General features: G+C 46.3%; 1 protein-coding gene across 1 annotated transcript in view; it reads left to right on the forward strand.

Annotated features, from left to right (window-relative positions):
* Positions 1-8,203: 8,203 nt before the first annotated feature.
* The window catches only part of LOC112237416 (thrombospondin type-1 domain-containing protein 1), a 49,513-nt gene continuing 43,504 nt past the window's right edge, over positions 8,204-14,212 (forward strand). Inside the window, exon 1 of the mRNA XM_042311249.1 lies at positions 8,204-8,464. The gene's annotated coding sequence lies outside the window, so the exon portion shown is untranslated. The remainder of the gene's footprint in view (positions 8,465-14,212) is intronic.

Raw genomic sequence — 14,212 nt, forward strand, 5'->3', positions numbered from 1 at the left:
TAGGACTTACAGTGTTTAATAGGACCAGGCTACTTTACAGTGTTAATAGGACCAGGCTACTTTACAGTGTTAATAGGACCAGGCTACCTTACAGTGTTAATAGGACCAGGCTACTTTACAGTGTTAATAGGACCAGGCTACTTTACAGTGACCAGCAAGCTAACGTGTTACCCTAGGTCAGCAGTCAGATGCAGGCCCATTACACAGTGTTAATAGGACCAGGCTGTAGACCAGCTTCCTGTGACCAGCAAGCTAACGTACCCTAGGTCAGCAGTCAGATGCAGGCCCATTACCCTGTAGACCAGCTTCCTGTGACCAGCAAGCTAACGTACCCTAGGTCAGCAGTCAGATGCAGGCCCATTACCCTGTAGACCAGCTTCCTGTGACCAGCAAGCTAACTGATCCTAGGTCAGCAGTCAGATGCAGGCCCATTACCCTGTAGACCAGCTTCCTGTGACCAGCAAGCTAACGTACCCTAGGTCAGCAGTCAGATGCAGGCCCATTACCCTGTAGACCAGCTTCCTGTGACCAGCAAGCTAACGTACCCTAGGTCAGCAGTCAGATGCAGGCCCATTACCCTGTAGACCAGCTTCCTGTGACCAGCAAGCTAACTGACCCTAGGTCAGCAGTTAGATGCAGGCCCATTACCCTGTAGACCAGCTTCCTGTGACCAGCAAGCTAACTGATCCTAGGTCAGCAGTCAGATGCAGGCCCATTACCCTGTAGACCAGCTTCCTGTGACCAGCAAGCTAACTGACCCTAGGTCAGCAGTCAGATGCAGGCTAGAGACTATTAGGCCGTGTCCCAAATGGAATCCTATTCCCAATACACATACATACGTGTGTGTGTGTGTGTGTGTGTGTGTGTGTGTGTGTGTGTGTGTGTGTGTGTGTGTGTGTGTGTGTGTGTGTGTGTGTGTGTGTGTGTGTGTGTGTGTGTGTGTGTGTGTGTGTGTGTGTACGAACACACACGTAGTCTGGGAGCGTGGGAGCACGTGGTGTACCCCAGATTAGATTAGCCTGCTGTGTCCTCCATGTGGGTCATCAATTTAAATGAATGAATTAAACTGAACTGGGAGGAAACCAGAAGACTTTGCCCTGGAGTAGAATCAAATCAATTTGAATTTGTCACGTGTGCCGAATACAACAGATGTAGTAGACCTTTCTGTGAAATGCTGAATACAACGGGTGTAGTAGACCTTACAGTGAAATGCTGAATACAACGGGTGTAGTAGACCTTACAGTGAAATGCTGAATACAACAGGTGTAGTAGACCTCACAGTGAAATGCTGAATACAACGGGTGTAGTAGACCTTACAGTGAAATGCTGAATACAACAGGTGTAGTAGACCTCACAGTGAAATGCTGAATACAACAGGTGTAGTAGACCTTACAGTGAAATGCTGAATACAACGGGTGTAGTAGACCTCACAGTGAAATGCTGAATACAACAGGTGTAGTAGACCTCACAGTGAAATGCTGAATACAACGGGTGTAGTAGACCTTACAGTGAAATGCTGAATACAACAGGTGTAGTAGACCTCACAGTGAAATGCTGAATACAACGGGTGTAGTAGACCTCACAGTGAAATGCTGAATACAACAGGTGTAGTAGACCTCACAGTGAAATGCTGAATACAACGGGTGTAGTAGACCTTTCTGTGAAATGCTTATTTACAAACCAACAATGCAGTTCAAGAAATAGAGTTAAGATAATTGTTAACTTTTGTTTATTTAGTAAAATACTAAATAATAAAATACTAAATAAAAAGTAACACAAATAACAATAACGAGGGTATATACACAGGAGGTACCGGTACCCAGGCTATATACACAGGAGGTACCGGTACCCAGGCTATATACACAGGGGGTAACGGTTAGTTGAGGTAATGTGTACATGTAGGTAGAGGTAAAGACTAGACAACAGGATAGATAATAGACAGTAACAGCAGTGTTGATAGTAGGGTAGGTAATATAATGTAGGTAGGGGTAAAGACTAGACAACAGGATAGATAATAGACAGTAACAGCAGTGTTGGTAGTAGGGTAGGTAATATAATGTAGGTAGGGGTAAAGACTAGACAACAGGATAGATAATAGACAGTCACAGCAGTGTTGGTAGTAGGGTAGGTAATATGTACATGTAGGTAGAGGTAAAGACTAGACAACAGGATAGATAATAGACAGTAACAGCAGTGTTGGTAGTAGGGTAGGTAATATAATGTAGGTAGAGGTAAAGACTAGACAACAGGATAGATAATAGACAGTAACAGCAGTGTTGGTAGTAGGGTAGGTAATATGCACATGTAGGTAGGGGTAAAGACTAGACAACAGGATAGATAATAGACAGTCACAGCAGTGTTGGTAGTAGGGTAGGTAATATGCACATGTAGGTAGAGGTAAAGACTAGACAACAGGATAGATAATAGACAGTAACAGCAGTGTTGGTAGTAGGGTAGGTAATATGCACATGTAGGTAGAGGTAAAGACTAGACATAGAGTAGACCCATGTAGAGACGGGAGCTACTGTATGACACACTCAAAGGCACACACACAGTACAATGCAGTGGAAGGAAGCTAGGACTCACAGTCAGGGTTGGGGAGTAACTGATTTATATGTAATACATATTATATGTGATCAGTTATGTCATACTTTTTGCGTTGAACAAAAATATAAACACATTTCAAGTGTTGGTCCCATGTTTCATGAGCTGAAATAATGCCTGAAAGTTTACATACGCACAAAAAATGTCTTGCACAAGTTTGTTTACATCCCCGTTAGTGAGCATTTCTCCTTTGCCCAAGATAATCCATCCACCTGACAGGTGTGGCATATCAAGAAGCTGATTAAACAGCATGAACATTACACAGGTGCACCTTGTGCTGGGGGACAATAAAAGCCACTCTAAAATGTGCAGTTTTGTCACAACACAATGCCACTGATGTGTCAAGTTCTGAGGGAGCGTGCTATTTGTATACTGACTGCAGGAATGCCCACCAGAGCTATTGCCAAGTAATTGAATGGTCATTTCTCTACCATAAACCGCCTCCATTGTTTTAGAGCTTTTGCCAGTATATCCAACCAGCCTCACAACAGTACCGGTCAGAAGCATTCCATGTGACTACCTCAAAGCTGGTTGAGAGAATGCAAAGCTGTCAAAGGCAAAGGGTGGCTATTTGAATCAAATCAAATTTATTTATATAGCCCTTCGTACATCAGCTGATATCTCAAAGTGCTGTACAGAAACCCAGCCTAAAACCCCAAACAGCAAGCAATGCAGGTGTAGAAGCACGGTGGCTAGGAAAAACTCCCTAGAAAGGCCAAAACCTAGGAAGAAACCTAGAGAGGAACCAGGCTATGTGGGGTGGCCAGTCCTCTTCTGGCTGTGCCGGGTGGAGATTATAACAGAACATGGCCAAGATGTTCAAATGTTCATAAATGACCAGCATGTTCGAATAATAAGGCAGAACAGTTGAAACTGGAGCAGCAGCACGGCCAGGTGGACTGGGGACAGCAAGGAGTCATCATGTCAGGTAATCCTGGGGCATGGTCCTAGGGCTCAGGTCCTCCGAGAGAGAGAAAGAAAGAGAGAAGGAGAGAATTAGAGAACGCACACTTAGATTCACACAGGACACCGAATAGGACAGGAGAAGTACTCCAGATATAACAAACTGACCCTAGCCCCCCGACACATAAACTACTGCAGCATAAATACTGGAGGCTGAGACAGGAGGGGTCAGGAGGACACCCCCGGACAGGGCCAAACAGGAAGGATATAACCCCACCCACTTTGCCAAAGCACAGCCCCCACGCCACTAGAGGGATATCTTCAACCACCAACTTACCATCCTGAGACAGGGCCGAGTATTTGAAGAATCTTAAATATAAATATATTTTGATTTAACACTTTTTTTGGTTACTACATGATTCCATATGTGTTATTTCATAGTGTTGATGTCTTCACTATTATTCTATAATGTGAAAATTGTATAAAATAACAAAAAACCCTGGAATGAGTAGGTGTGTCCAAACTTTTGACCGTTAGTGTGTACAGCATGTCCCCACAAGGGAGAACTTCCCCCCCAGTACCCTTCTGGTACTCCCTGTATACAGTTGCACATTGATCTGGTACTCCCTGTATATAGAGCTGAAGTCGGAAGTTTACATACTTAGATTGGAGTCATTAAATCTCGTTTTTCAACCACTCCACAAATTTCTTGTTAACAAACTATAGTTCTGGCAAGTCAGTTAGGACATCTACTTTGTGCGTGACACAAGTAATTTTTCCAGTAATTGTTTACAGACAGATTATTTCACTGTATCACAATTCCAGTCGGTCAGAAGTTTACATACACTAAGTTGACTGTGCCTTTAAATAGCTTGGAAAATTCCAGAAAATGATGTCATAGCTTTAGAAGCTTCTAAAAGGCTAATTGACATAATTTGAGTCAATTGGAGGTGTACCTGTGAATGTATTTCAAGGCCTACCTTCAAACTCCGTGCCTCTTTGCTTGACATCATGGGAAAATCAAAAGAAATCAGTCAAGACCTCAGACAAAAAAATTGTAGACCTCCACAAGTCAGGTTTATCCTTGGGAGCAATTTCCAAGCGCCTGAAGGTACCACGTTCATCTGTACAAACAAGAGTACGCAAGTATAAACACCATGGGACCATGCAGCCGTCATACCGCTCATGAAGGAGACCCGTTCTGTCTCCTAGAGATTCATGTATTTTGGTGTGAAAAGTGCAAATCAATCCCAGAACAGCAGCAAAGGATCTTGTGAAGATGCTGGAGAAACAGGTACAACAGTATCTATATCCACAGTAAAACGAGTCCTATATCGACATAACCTGAAAGGCTGCTCAGCAAGGAAGAAGCCACTGCTGCAAAACTGCCATAAAAAGGCCAGACTACGGATTGCAACTGTACATGGGGACAAAGATCATACTTTTTGGAGAAATGTTCTCTGGTCTGATGAAACAAAAATAGAAATATTTGGCCATAATGACCATCGTTATGTTTGGAGGGAAAAAGGGGGAGGCTTGCAAGCTGAAGAACACCATCCCAACCGTGAAGCACGGGGGTGGCAGCATCATGTTGTGGGGGTGCTTTGCTACAGGAGGGACTGGTGGTCTTCACAAAATGGATGGCATCATGAGGATGGAAAATTATGTGGATATATTGAAGCAACATCTCAAGATATCAGTCAGGAAGTTAAAGCTTGGTCATAAATGGGTCTTCCAAATGGACAATGACCCCAAGCCTGCTTCCAAAGTTGTGGCAAAATGGCTTAAGGACAACAATGTCAAGGTATTGGAGTGGCCATCACAAAGACCTGACCTCAATCCTATAGCAAATGTGTTGTCAGAACTGAAAGTGTGTGCGAGCAAGGAGGCCTACAAACCTGACTCAGTTACACCAGCTCTGTCAGGAGGAATGGGCCAAAAATCACCCAACTTATTGTGGGAAGCTTGTGGAAGGCTACCTGAAACGTTTGACCCAAGTTAAACAATTTAAAGGCAATGCTACCAAATACTAATTGAGTGTATGTAAACTTCTGACCCACTGGGAAGGTGATGAAATAAATAAAAGCTGAAATAAATCATTCTCTCTGCTATTATTCTGACATTTCATATTCTTTAAAATAAAGTGGTGATCCTAACTGACGTAAAACAGGGATTTTTACTGATTAAATGTCAGGAATTCTGAAAAACTACATTTAAATGTATTTTGCTAAGGTATATTTAAACCTCCGACTTCAACTGTAGCTCCACATTGATCTGGTACTCCCTGTATATAGCTCCACAGTGATCTGGTACCTTCTGTATATAGCTCCACATTGATCTGGTACTCCCTATATATAGCTCCACATTGATCTGGTACTGGTACTCCCTGTATATAGCTCCACATTGATCTGGTACTGCTACTTCCTGTATATAACTCCACATTGATCTGATACTGGTACTCCCTGTATATAGCTCCACATTGTTCTGGTACTGGTACTCCCTGTATATAGCTCCACATTGATCTGGTACGTTCTCTATATAACTCCACATTGATCTGGTACTTCCTCTATATAGCTCCACATTGTTCTGGTACTGGTACTCCCTGTATATAGCCCCACATTGATCTGGTACTGGTACTCCCTGTATATAGCTCCACAGTGATCTGGTACTCCCTGTATATAGCTCCACAGCGATCTGGTACTGGTACTCCCTGTATACAGCTCCACAGTGATCAGGTACTGGTACTCCCTGTATATAGCTCCACAGTGATCAGGTACTCCATGTATATAGCTCCACATTGATCAGGTACTCCCTGTATATAGCTCCACAGTGATCAGGTACTCCCTGTATATAGCTCCACAGTGATCAGGTACTCCCTGTATATAGCTCCACAGTGATCAGGTACTCCCTGTATATAGCTCCACAGTGATCAGGTACTCCCTGTATATAGCTCCACAGTGATCAGGTACTTCCCTGTATATAGCTCCACAGTGATCAGGTACTCCCTGTATATAGCTCCACAGTGATCAGGTACTCCCTGTATATAGCTCCACAGTGATCAGGTACTCCCTGTATATAGCTCCACAGTGATCAGGTACTCCCTGTATATAGCTCCACAGTGATCAGGTACTCCCTGTATATAGCTCCACAGTGATCAGGTACTCCCAGTGATATATAGCTCCACAGTGATCAGGTACTCCCTGTATATAGCTCCACAGTGATCTGGTACTTCCTGTATATAGCTCCACAGTGATCAGGTACTCCCTGTATATAGCTCCACAGATGACTCAGGTGATCAGGTACTCCTGTATATAGCTCCACAGTGATCAGGTACTCCCTGTATATAGCTCCACAGTGATCAGGTACTCCTGTATATAGCTCCACAGTGATCAGGTACTCCCTGTATATAGCTCCACAGTGATCAGGTACTCCTGTATATAGCTCCACAGTGATCAGGTACTCCCTGTATATAGCTCCACAGTGATCAGGTACTCCCTGTATATAGCTCCACAGTGATCAGGTACTCCCTGTATATAGCTCCACAGTGATCAGGTACTCCCTGTATATAGCTCCACAGTGATCAGGTACTGGTACTCCCTGTATATAGCAGATACAGTTGAAGTTGAAGTTTACATACACTTTAGTCAAATACATTTAAACTCAGTTTTTCCACAATTCCTGACATTTAATCAGAGTAAAAATGATAAATAAGATATTATATTTGTAACTATTCCCCATTGATGTAGATAATGTGTTCTCAGTCAATGTACTTGTTAAAATGCATCTCTCTTACACACACACACACATACACACATAAATACACACACACACACATACACACATAAATACACACACACACACACAGTGTGTAAAGCACACACACACACAGTGTGTAAAGCACACACACACAGTGTGTAAAGCCCCCCCCACACACACACACAGTGTGTAAAGCACACACACACAGTGTGTAAGCTGTGATTCTCCTCGTCCAGTTCTCTGTGACCTTGTTTTGACAGCCTGTCATATAATCATATCACAACGGAGTGCTGGGTGTAACGGCCATTATTCAATCATGTCATTAAGGGACAGGAGGCAGTGTAGTTGCCCTGTGACCTCAACTCGATGGTTCAAGACCCCATTTCAGCTGTTTCCCCCATCAATCGTTACATTTAGGCCTATACAGCCACGGCAGGCTCCAGAATGATTTGTTTAGCTGTTTCAAAGCTTGCTTACTGCAATTGAACAGTTAAACACGACTCAGGCAATGCCCAACCCATCGCCCTACACCTCTCCTGTCTACTTCCTAGGGTGCCTGTCTGTGGTGTTGAACTCTTTGACTGCCTCATAGGTTTTTAGATGACACTGGGACTTTTCCTATATGTTTAGGGCTATACATCTCTGTTAGTCAGTGTTGTATAACCCTGTTGATATCGCTGGTACAGGTTATATTTATTGCTTGTATTACCCTCATTAAATATGAAAACAATACATCCTTTGTCATTTAAGTCATGTAGTCTGTCTTTTTATTCATCTTTTAAACCTTTACTTCTGTTCTTGGCTCAAACTTTGAGCACTGTTTGAGATCTATACATTAATTTAAACTGATTGACCGCACGTATGGCCACGTACAACCTCATAGGTTGCAATGAGCCGCGTATAATTGACCGTAACAGAGGACGAGCGGCACGGGAATGCGCGGTCACCCTAGCTCTGCTCTGTCCGCTCACGGCACGGACGCGCGCAAAGGGATTGCCGTTCCTCTCCGTCTCTCTCTGCTTCTTCTTCTCTCTCTGAAGTTGATCTGTAATCGAGCTGCTGTTCCGCGGGTCACGTTAATTAATCATCTGTGGAGGTTGACGATCAGAAATGGACGGAATGACGTTTCCATGGATGAGTCGAGACGTTTGATGGAGGTTTCGTTGGGAATAATCAATGCCTTTCTGAGTCTACAGGAAATGTAAGTACGCAAATGTGGTCCTAGTCTATTGAGAATGACAGGTAGCCTACAACGTGTACGCCGTCCCCCTTCGGAATAAGCCTGACTGGTCATTATAGCCGGAGGGACAGAAAGACTAACATTTCTAAAATGTTCTATTCATTTGAGCAAACATTGAGAAAACATTAGGCTATATGTTATGTAGGCTAATGTCCTTATGAGCTTAAAGGGATAGTTCAGGATTTTGGCAATGACCCGCTGGACACACGCTGGTTGAGTCAACGTTGTTTCCACGTCAATTCAACAGAAGTTGAAATGAGCAGTGGATATGTCCTTTATCTACTTCCCCCAGTCAGATGAACTCCAGCAAACCATTTTCTTTATTTAGGTTGTCTGTTTCCAGTATGAAGGAAGAAGTCAGTTTTGCGAGTCAATGCTAACTGGTGTTACCGCAATGACTGGAAGTTTATAGGAACCACTAGCAATGCAAGCCAGGGCTGTGGGCTGTCACCACTTATTGGAGACGTTACCATATTTTTTTTTTATACCACACACATTATCAAAATGACAAGCTACTCTGATATTTAAATACTGAGATCAATAAAACCAACGACCAATGTCTTAAAGGCGACCAATAGCATAGGCCAATGAAACGAGTGGACAAACAGATCTCAGGCCAACAATATGAGGAGGTCATTATAGTCCAACTTTCCAGTGGCACTCATCTATTCAAACATATTCTTCCCGCAATTGTATTTTTAAAATATTGCGAAATACCTTCTAGCTGCTGTTCACTGACAGCGACAACTCATCAATCATCATCAACTCAATCAATCATCTGTTTTATATTTGCTGCTGAATTGCCGGATTCCCGACTGTAGACGAGGCCTAAATGCTCATAATGTAACAACACAATCTACAGCGATTTTAAAAATGAACTATTGATCCTCTATTGTGGCTAAATTATGCTGGTGTAGTATTTTCAATGATTTCATTTGTTTTTATAGAGACCGGAGTCATTATCTAATTTGACACATGTATGAAACTTAATCTGCAGCACTTCCTGTAGCGCTGTGTGTTCTTCCTGTAGCGCTGTGTGTTCTTCCTGTAGCGCTGTGTGTTCTTCCTGTAGCGCTGTGTGTTCTTCCTGTAGGGCTGTGTGTTCTTCCTGTAGGGCTGTGTGTTCTTCCTGTAGCCCTTCCTGTAGGGCTGTGTGTTCTTCCTGTAGCGCTGTGTGTTCTTCCTGTAGGGCTGTGTTCTTCCTGTAGGGCTGTGTGTTCTTCCTGTAGGGCTGTGTGTTCTTCCTGTAGCCCTTCCTGTAGGGCTGTGTGTTCTTCCTGTAGCCCTTCCTGTAGGGCTGTGTGTTCTTCCTGTAGCGCTGTGTGTTCTTCCTGTAGGGCTGTGTGTTCTTCCTGTAGGGCTGTGTGTTCTTCCTGTAGCGCTGTGTGTTCTTCCTGTAGGGCTGTGTTCTTCCTGTAGGGCTGTGTGTTCTTCCTGTAGGGCTGTGTGTTCTTCCTGTAGGGCTGTGTGTTCTTCCTGTAGGGCTGTGTGTTCTTCCTGTAGGGCTGTGTGTTCTTCCTGTAGGGCTGTGTGTTCTTCCTGTAGGGCTGTGTGTTCTTCCTGTAGGGCTGTTTGTTCTTCCTGTTGGGCTGTTTGTTCTTCCTGTAGGGCTGTGTGTTCTTCCTGTAGGGCTGTGTGTTCTTCCTGTAGGGCTGTGTGTTCTTCCTGTAGGGCTGTGTGTTCTTCCTGTAGGGCTGTGTGTTCTTCCTGTAGGGCTGTGTGTTCTTCTTGCAGCCCTTCCTGTAGCGCTGTGTGTTCTTCCTGTAGCCCTTCCTGTAGGGCTGTGTGTTCTTCCTGTAGTGCTGTGTGTTCTTCCTGTAGCCCTTCCTGTAGCTGTGTGTTCTTCCTTCCTGTAGGGCTGTGTGTTCTTCCTGTAGGCCTGTGTGTTCTTCCTCCTTCCTGTAGGGCTGTGTGTTCTTCCTGTAGCCCTTCCTGTGCGCGGTGTGTTCTTCCTGTAGGGCTGTGTGTTCTTCCTGTAGGGCTGTGTGTTCTTCCTGTAGCCCTTCCTGTAGCCCTTCCTGTAGGGCTGTGTGTTCTTCCTGTAGCCCTTCCTGTAGGGCTGTGTGTTCTTCCTTCCCTTCCTGTAGGGCTGTGTGTTCTTCCTGTAGCCCTTCCTGTAGGGCTGTGTGTTCTTCCTGTAGCCCTTCCTGGCTGTGTGTTCTTCCTGTAGGGCTGTGTGTTCTTCCTGTAGGGCTGTGTGTTCTTCCTGTAGGGCTGTGTGTTCTTCCTGTAGGGCTGTGTGTTCTTCCTGTAGCGCTGTGTGTTCTTCCTGTAGCCCTTCCTGGCTGTGTGTTCTTCCTGTAGCGCTGTGTGTTCTTCCTGTAGGGCTGTGTGTTCTTCCTGTAGCCCTTCCTGTAGGGCTGTGTGTTCTTCCTGTAGCCCTTCCTGTAGGGCTGTGTGTTCTTCCTGTAGCCCTTCCTGTAGGGCTGTGTGTTCTTCCTGTAGCCCTTCCTGTAGGGCTGTGTGTTCTTCCTGTAGGGCTGTGTGTTCTTCCTGTAGGGCTGTGTGTTCTTCCTGTAGCGCTGTGTGTTCTTCCTGTAGGGCTGTGTGTTCTTCCTGTAGGGCTGTGTGTTCTTCCTGTAGCGCTGTGTGTTCTTCCTGTAGGGCTGTGTGTTCTTCCTGTAGCGCTGTGTGTTCTTCCTGTAGGGCTGTGTGTTCTTCCTGTAGGGCTGTGTGTTCTTCCTGTAGCGCTGTGTGTTCTTCCTGTAGGGCTGTGTGTTCTTCCTGTAGCGCTGTGTGTTCTTCCTGTAGGGCTGTGTGTTCTTCCTGCAGGGCTGTGTGTTCTTCCTGTAGGGCTGTGTGTTCTTCCTGCAGGGCTGTGTTGTCCTTCCTGTAGGGCTGTGTGTTCTTCCTGTTGCCCTTCCTGTAGGGCTGTGTGTTCTTCCTGTAGCGCTGTGTGTTCTTCCTGTAGGGCTGTGTGTTCTTCCTGTAGCGCTGTGTGTTCTTCCTGTAGGGCTGTGTGTTCTTCCTGCAGGGCTGTGTGTTCTTCCTGTAGGGCTGTGTGTTCTTCCTGCAGGGCTGTGTTGTCCTCCTGTAGGGCTGTGTGTTCTTCCTGTTGCCCTTCCTGTAGGGCTGTGTGTTCTTCCTGTAGGGCTGTGTGTTCTTCCTGTAGGGCTGTGTGTTCTTCCTGCAGGGCTGTGTACTCCTCCTGCAGGGCTGTGTGTTCCTCCTGCAGGGCTGTGTACTCCTCCTGCAGGGCTGTGTGTTCCTCCTGCAGGGCTGTGTACTCCTCCTGTAGGGCTGTGTGTTCTTCCTGTAGGGCTGTGTGTTCTTCCTGTAGGGCTGTGTGTTCTTCCTGTAGCGCTGTGTGTTCTTCCTGTAGGGCTGTGTGTTCTTCCTGTAGGGCTGTGTGTTCTTCCTGTAGGCTGTGTGTTCTTCCTGTAGGGCTGTGTTCTTCCTGTAGGGCTGTGTGTTCTTCCTGTAGGGCTGTGTGTTTCCTTCCCTTCCTGTAGGGCTGTTTGTTCTTCCTGTTGGGCTGTTTGTTCTTCCTGTAGGGCTGTGTGTTCTTCCTGTAGGGCTGTGTGTTCTTCCTGTAGGGCTGTGTGTTCTTCCTGTAGGGCTGTGTGTTCTTCCTGTAGCCCTTCCTGTAGGGCTGTGTGTTCTTCCTGTAGCCCTTCCTGTAGGGCTGTTTGTTCTTCCTGTTGGGCTGTTTGTTCTTCCTGTAGGGCTGTGTGTTCTTCCTGTAGGGCTGTGTGTTCTTCCTGTAGCGCTGTGTGTTCTTCCTGTAGGGCTGTGTGTTCTTCCTGCAGGGCTGTGTGTTCTTCCTGTAGGGCTGTGTGTTCTTCCTGTAGCGCTGTGTGTTCTTCCTGTAGGGCTGTGTGTTCTTCCTGTTGGGCTGTGTGTTCTTCCTGTAGGGCTGTGTGTTCTTCCTGTAGGGCTGTGTGTTCTTCCTGTAGCGCTGTGTGTTCTTCCTGTAGGGCTGTGTGTTCTTCCTGCAGGGCTGTGTGTTCTTCCTGTAGGGCTGTGTGTTCTTCCTGTAGCGCTGTGTGTTCTTCCTGTAGGGCTGTGTGTTCTTCCTGTAGGGCTGTGTGTTCTTCCTGTAGCGCTGTGTGTTCTTCCTGTAGCGCTGTGTGTTCTTCCTGTAGGGCTGTGTGTTCTTCCTGTAGGGCTGTGTGTTCTTCCTGTAGGGCTGTGTGTTCTTCCTGTAGGGCTGTGTGTTCTTCCTGTAGGGCTGTGTGTTCTTCCTGTAGCGCTGTGTGTTCTTCCTGTAGGGCTGTGTGTTCTTCCTGTAGGGCTGTGTGTTCTTCCTGTAGGGCTGTGTGTTCTTCCTGTAGGGCTGTGTGTTCTTCCTGTAGGGCTGTGTGTTCTTCCTGTAGCTGTGTGTTCTTCCTGTAGGGCTGTGTGTTCTTCCTGTAGGGCTGTGTGTTCTTCCTGTAGGGCTGTGTGTTCTTCCTGTAGGGCTGTGTGTTCTTCCTGTTGGGCTGTGTGTTCTTCCTGTAGGGCTGTGTGTTCTTCCTGCAGGGCTGTGTGTTCTTCCTGTAGGGCTGTGTGTTCTTCCTGTAGGGCTGTGTGTTCTTCCTGTAGGGCTGTGTGTTCTTCCTGTAGGGCTGTGTGTTCTTCCTGTAGCGCTGTGTGTTCTTCCTGTAGCGCTGTGTGTTCTTCCTGTAGCGCTGTGTGTTCTTCCTGTAGCGCTGTGTGTTCTTCCTGTAGGGCTGTGTGTTCTTCCTGTAGGGCTGTGTGTTCTTCCTGTAGGGCTGTGTGTTCTTCCTGTAGGGCTGTGTGTTCTTCCTGTAGGGCTGTGTGTTCTTCCTGTAGGGCTGTGTGTTCTTCCTGTAGGGCTGTGTGTTCTTCCTGTAGGGCTGTGTGTTCTTCCTGTAGGGCTGTGTGTTCTTCCTGTAGGGCTGTGTGTTCTTCCTGTAGGGCTGTGTGTTCTTCCTGTAGCTGTGTGTTCTTCCTGTAGGGCTGTGTGTTCTTCCTGTAGTGTAAAGTTCTTCCTGTAGGGCTGTGTTCTTCCTGTAGGGCTGTGTGTTCTTCCTGTAGGGCTGTGTGTTCTTCCTGTAGCCCTTCCTGTAGGGCTGTTTGTTCTTCCTGTTGGGCTGTTTGTTCTTCCTGTAGGGCTGTGTGTTCTTCCTGTAGGGCTGTGTGTTCTTCCTGTAGGGCTGTGTGTTCTTCCTGTAGGGCTGTGTGTTCTTCCTGTAGCCCTTCCTGTAGGGCTGTGTGTTCTTCCTGTAGCCCTTCCTGTAGGGCTGTGTACTCCTCCTGCAGGGCTGTGTGTTCCTCCTGCAGGGCTGTGTACTCCTCCTGTAGGGCTGTGTGTTCTTCCTGTAGCGCTGTGTGTTCTTCCTGTAGGGCTGTGTGTTCTTCCTGCAGGGCTGTGTGTTCTTCCTGTAGGGCTGTGTGTTCTTCCTGTAGGGCTGTGTTCTTCCTGTAGGGCTGTGTGTTCTTCCTGTAGGGCTGTGTGTTTTCCTGAGCCCTTCCTGTAGGGCTGTGTGTTCTTCCTGTAGGGCTGTGTGTTCTTCCTGTAGGGCTGTGTGTTCTTCCTGTAGGGCTGTGTGTTCTTCCTGTAGGGCTGTGTGTTCTTCCTGTAGCGCTGTGTGTTCTTCCTGTAGGGCTGTGTTCTTCCTGTAGGGCTGTGTGTTCTTCCTGTAGGGCTGTGTGTTCTTCCTGTAGCCCTTCCTGTAGGGCTGTTTGTTCTTCCTGTTGGGCTGTTTGTTCTTCCTGTAGGGCTGTGTGTTCTTCCTGTAGGGCTGTGTGTTCTTCCTGTAGGGC

The sequence above is a fragment of the Oncorhynchus tshawytscha genome, linkage group LG33, assembly GCF_018296145.1.
Source record: "Oncorhynchus tshawytscha isolate Ot180627B linkage group LG33, Otsh_v2.0, whole genome shotgun sequence".
NCBI classification, from domain to species: domain Eukaryota; kingdom Metazoa; phylum Chordata; class Actinopteri; order Salmoniformes; family Salmonidae; genus Oncorhynchus; species Oncorhynchus tshawytscha.